Source organism: Triticum dicoccoides, chromosome 2A, assembly GCF_002162155.2.
Source record: "Triticum dicoccoides isolate Atlit2015 ecotype Zavitan chromosome 2A, WEW_v2.0, whole genome shotgun sequence".
Taxonomy (NCBI): Eukaryota; Viridiplantae; Streptophyta; class Magnoliopsida; order Poales; family Poaceae; genus Triticum; species Triticum dicoccoides.
This window is the reverse complement of record NC_041382.1, coordinates 670,415,266-670,420,916: the sequence shown is the minus strand read 5'-3', so window position 1 is coordinate 670,420,916 and position 5,651 is coordinate 670,415,266. Positions and strand designations below refer to the sequence as shown.

General features: G+C 60.6%; 1 long non-coding RNA gene across 1 annotated transcript; it reads left to right on the top strand.

Moving 5' to 3' along the window:
* Positions 1-2,594, top strand: LOC119356106. Its single transcript, XR_005171836.1, has 4 exons — positions 1-101; positions 210-660; positions 1,537-1,596; positions 1,716-2,594. It is a non-coding gene; the product is annotated as an uncharacterized LOC119356106 (long non-coding RNA).
* The last annotated feature ends 3,057 nt before the right edge of the window (positions 2,595-5,651 follow it).

Here is a 5,651-nt window from a genome sequence, read left to right as displayed (position 1 = left end):
CCTTTCGGCCCTCCTTCCCGGACCCCGACGGCGCCCGCATCGGCTCCGGCGCCGCCACGCTCCACGCCGTCGCCTCCCTCGCCCGCCACCTCGTCTCCCAGGTCAGGAAGCCCTGCCTCGCTCCGCCTTTCCCTCGCCTGCTCGCGCAATTAGTAGATTTCTGCTCCCTTGACCTGAATGTTGACATCTAAACTCAATTTCTCTTGAAGGCCACCAAGGAAGAGATCACCGAATTCCTCCCCGAAGCGACCGGCTCCTCCGCCGATGACGTCTCGCTAACATCCGTGGTGCGCTTCATGGCCACCAAGCATGTGCTGCTGCTGCACGCCGGCGTCGACATCAAGAGGGTTCCGTGGGCGAACCCCATGGGGAAGGCCTTCCTGCTGGTGCCTTACCTGGCTGGGGACAACCTCGACGGGCATGTCCAACTGCTCTTCGACCACATCAGGGGGGTCTAGCGCAAGGCAAGCATTCAAGACCGGCATCGGCAAGTCCAATCTGCTCTCCCGCTTCACCCGCAACGTGTTCAGCCTCGAGTCCAAGTCCACCATCAGGGGGGGTCAAATTCGCCACCCGCTCCCTCTAGGTCGACGGCAAGGTCGTCAAGGCCCAGATTTGGGACACCACCGGCTCTTCCTATCCCCGTCTGTTCGGTAGCAGGTAGATTCCCCTTCCCCTTGAAGCGTGTGTGTGTGTGTGTGTCTGCCGTGGGGCTTTTGTTTGTTGGATCTCGCTGCCGAATTATGCTGTGTGCTGGCGCGGCTGCGCGCTGAAGTGTAGGGGTAGGTTCAGTCGGTCCTGCTAATGGATCATAGCATCGGCTGCTTACGAGTCAGTTGGCTGTATGACTTGGGGACTTGCATAGCTAGAATCGCATGATCTATTTGGTGCTGTTTTTGGTCCTGGAAATGCCCCCCTTGTAGATTTAGCTTAGTACACTATGATCATGTAGTCTGTGTAGGCTTATTATTCTGTGTGGTTTTATCTTGCCACTGCAGTGAAGATGAGGGATTCACCGGCAACGGAGTTAGTTATGATATTTCAGTTGTAACAGTTGTTACATTTGTCATGTTTGATTCCTGTTCTGGAAGTCCAAGTAATTTACAAGTACGTCCTATCATGATCAATTCCTTCTCAGTTAGTCTCCGGGGGAACAATATGCTAGTTTTGCCACATCTGGGAATTCTATTAGTTTTGCTTTTGCCAACAGCGCAAACCGCACAAAACCATAGCATAGCATTTGAAAAAGCGATGTACTCTTAATCGTACACCTGTAGAGACTGCCAGTCATGTACTCTGTTTCACAATTTGATTTTTGCTCCGGTTACACGTAGTCAGTCTTCCAAGGTCTGTCGTGCGTCTTGCTAGTGTTCACATCATTCCAAGTTCATGGGGGTCTTGTTTATTTGTTCATGTGATGATTCTTCTACACATTTCATAGTTATTTCTACATAGGCACTACATTTTGGGTAAATCCTGTGCAGATTATGAAGTAACTTGGGTGCCTCGTTAACCATCTTCTTCATTCTTTTGCAGTTGTGGAGACCATGGATGGGACTATCGCAGTTGCTTCTGCATTTTGCGGGCATCAGGAAGGTACTAATTACCATTTCCTTTCTCTAGTTCTTACTCACCACACTACATGGCAAGGCATATCTGACCATCGCAGGGCCCTTTGCTACATTTGTTTTTCTCTGCTGGTCTGCCTCCACCAGGGCCTGTTGCGCCTCTGCCACCTTGGCGGCTTCTGCCTTAAGGAGCTCCACCTCGGCCTCGAGGCGGCTCTTGTGACCCGCCAGCTGCTCAAGTAGCCGGTTGGCCTCGTCGAGAGACCGCTAAGCCGCGACCGCCTCCGCCCTTGCCCGCGCCGCCTCGACGCCAAGACGGCCGGTGTCGGCAACGAGCCGGTCGTAGTGATGACTGGCCCGGAGCAGACGAGTCCGCCAGGACAACACCTCGGCTGCGAAAAAGGAGGACTCACCAGAAGAAAAAAGCAAGACTTAAGATATGGCCCAACTATTACACAGTTGGCCTGAATCTCGGGGGCTACACCCAGTGGGTGCGCTAGCGCGCCCCCACTAGAAAAAAGCACAAGAATACCTGCGGTGACACAGAGCTCCTCCTCCTTGGCGGCAAGCTGCTCCATGAGCTCCCGGTGCTTGCCCAAGAGACGATTGTAGGCAGCGACCCGGAAGGCGTCGAGATGACGAAGAAAGCAGAAATCAGAATAAGGCCAACACTCTAAAGATTCGACCCAACAACTACGTAGTTGGCCCGAACCTCGGGGGCTGCACCTAGTGGGTGCATTGGCGCGCCCCCACAAAGAAGAAATTACAAGAAGACTTAACAGAACGGTGCGCTCCAGGTCACGCGTCCGCTCCACCTCGGCCTGGGCGAAGGCCTCGAGCCATTCCGTCCGTCCTCGCAGGCAGCGACTGACGGTGTCCAGCGCCGCCTCCTCCAGGGTCTAAGGCCCGAAGACAATGACGCCCCCACTCCGCGCCGGCTGCGGCACGACAGCTCGGCGCCCTCCCTGCCGGGGCACCAAGGCGTACTCCCCGCTGGCCGCTCGTGACGCGGCCAGCGCCTCCTCCGACGCCCCTCCCAGCGTCGATGACGACTCGGATGCTGGGACGCCCCGCGTCGCCGTCTCCGGCCCAGCTACCCGGGTGGCCTCCGGCACCGCCGCCTGCGGTGCCTCCTCTGAAACCGGCGGGCCTCCGACATCGCCGCCCGCAGCGTCTCTTCCAAAACAACGTTGCCTCCACCACTATCAGTCCCCGCTCACTCGACCACGTCGGCCCACGGCGGGGTGTCATCCGCCACCTCCACGACCTCCCGGTCGGGGATCACCACCTCAGCCCGGCCTCCACGGCCGCGCTCCCTCATCGACGATGGCTCAAAGACCGTCGCCGCCACCACTGTGTCCTCCGGCATCTCGTGCCAGGCCGGCTCCACGCTGGCTCACGCCCATGCCGCCGCCGAGTTGGTCCAAGCACGGACCGACGCCGCCTCCAGCTCCGCCTCGGCCCGGTTCCTGTCCTGCCAGGACAAGGCTTCGGCATCGTTCGGATCCAGGCCAAGGTCCGAGTCGGCCCGTCCCTCCACCTCAGCCTGGTCGGCGAGGTCGGACCGGCTCCTGCGAAACGCGGCCCCTTCGGCGGCCGCGGCTTCCGCCGCCGCCCTCGCTAGTGCGATTGGCGACCTGATGAAGAAGACAGAATGAGCAGAAAAGAAACAAGACTAGCTCATGAAAAGAAAAGCTGAGCACAAACGAGAGATGAAGCTTACCCCGCCAAGACCGGGACCGGGGTTTGCCTCCCGTGCCTGCCGCCGTGCTTCCTCTTGGCCGGCCTCCCGGCCCCGGACGGGTCCGCCATGCGCTTCAGGGTCCAGGGTTGCGCCCAATGCTATCTTTCCCATGCGGGCAGCTAGGCGCCGCCCCATGCGAGGACCCGGCTCCGCCCACGTTGTTGCCTCCCCTGCCCAATGCCACTACACCGACAACTGGCGTCGGCACCGACCGTTTCGTGCCGCGGTCAGCAATTCAAGACACATGAAGAAAAACACGAGACTTACCCGCGCGACGCTCAGCGCCGGCGTCGGACTCGGCCTCCTCCTCCCCGCCATGAGCTGCGAGCTCCTCTAGCGCCACCAGCGCCACCTGCGACAGGGCCCGGGCGTAAGAATGCCAAATCGCGTTTAGAAGTACCCCACGTGTCGTGTCAGGACGGATGAGAAGGTGCACGGTAGCAAAGTAAGAAGACTGGACACTCACCTGCGGCGCTGGGTTCGACTGGCTGTGCGGCGCCTTGCCGAACCACCAGTCCTCCCTAAGGTTGGCCTTGGAGATGTCATTCACGCCGCGCACGATCTGCTCCGCGTCGACCCCGTGCGGTTGGGGTCTTGAAGGCCAACCATTTCGCCGATGAGGCAGGAGCGCCCCTGAAGTGGAAGGACCCGACGCATGATGAACGCGGCGAGGAGGTTGGTTCTGGTGAGCCCCTCCTGCGTCCTCATCACCGTCACCCGCTCGCAGAGATTGACGATCTCTTGCGACGGGAGCCTGGGCCAGTAGCCCCAGTTCGTCTTCGTCCGCGGCGGTGCGATGGCGAAGGCCGGAAGGTTGATGCGATCCGCACCAAGGTTGCGGACGTAGAATAAGGAGTTCTGCCACTTCTTGGCAGAATCCTCCAGCGGGATCTTGGGGAAATCCGCCCCGGCCGCTTCGAGATGACGGCGGCACCGCAATCCGCGTCTCCCCGGCCGACGGGCCCTACTGCTTCAAGGAGAAGAAGCGCGCCCAGAGGTCAATCGTAGGCTCGACCCCCAGGTACCCCTCGCAGAGGATAACGAAACCGGAGAGATGGACGATGGCGCCAGCGCCAAGATGATGCGCCTGGAGCCCGAAGAACTCCAGGAACGCGCGGAAGAAGGTGCTTGCCGGCAGCCCGAACCCACGCTCGAAGTGCATGAGGAAGACCACGCGCTCCTGCCCCTCGGGCCGCGGCCTCTACTCGTCGTGCGGCAAGCGGACGTCGACGTCCGTCTCCCGCGGCAGGCACCGCGTCGCCCGGAGTTGGGTGATGTCCTCGGAGGTGACATTCGAACCCATCCAGGAGCCCGATGGCAGCGACATGATAAAAGGAAGAAGGAAGATGGACGGCGAAGGAGTTCTGCTCGTAGCAGCGGGCACCGCAATGCATCAGTTGCAAACAGCGGAGCGAGAGCAAAGGGACAGGAGGGCGCGAGTGAGAATAATGTCCGCCGCCCCCTGCCCCCCGATTTATAACCCTCGGTTTGAACATGGGGAAGTGGGATCGTGTGCACGCGCCCGTTCCACTACCCCGCAATAAGTGCGCACGTACACGCGCAGTAATTGCCCGGGGAAGAGCAACCGCCCCCGGACACCGCAATAAATCCGCGCGCTTGGGCCGAGGGCGCGCGGCGGTGGGCCCCAGCCTGTCGCCCGGTCCCGTCACGCGCGTGGCCTATCAGGCCCCTCCGACTTCCGGGCACCACGTGGCGCCCGCGCAAAGCCCGAGGGATTGCCCCAAAATTCGCCAGACTTCTCGGTTCCTGCCACGACCGGGATGCCACGATCCGGTTTCCGAGAAAACCGGCACACAGTGGGTGTTGCCGGACCCGGCGCTCGCAGAATCCACCTTGCTTAAGGGGAAAACATCGAAGGCCCACACATCCGAAGACGGCGGACCTTCACAGCTTCGGGGACTACTGTCGGGGGGATGGACCCCGGGCAGGCAACGGAAACCGGATCCTCCTAAAAAAACAACAACGGGGCTGGCACCGCCCCTCAATACCGGCAGGCGCTTGGTCGGGTCGCTCGACCCGGCCAAGCCCCACAAGCCGGAGACTAGCCGACCCGACAAGACACGTCGACTCGGCCCCAACAACTAGAGCAAGACAGCCGATCCCGGCAGGACCAAAGCCTCCTCGACAAGCCAGCGCCACCCGTGGCGTGCTACGCAATCCAGCCGCTGGTCAACTCCCGTTCCATCCAGGCCGTATGATGGGGACGAGTCTTCAATCAACGATGACCGAGGCAACAGTGCCCCTCCCATGCCTCTGGTCAGCAGGAACGTGGCAACAATGCCCCTCACCTACCCGCTGACTAGGGCCGGCGTGGCTAC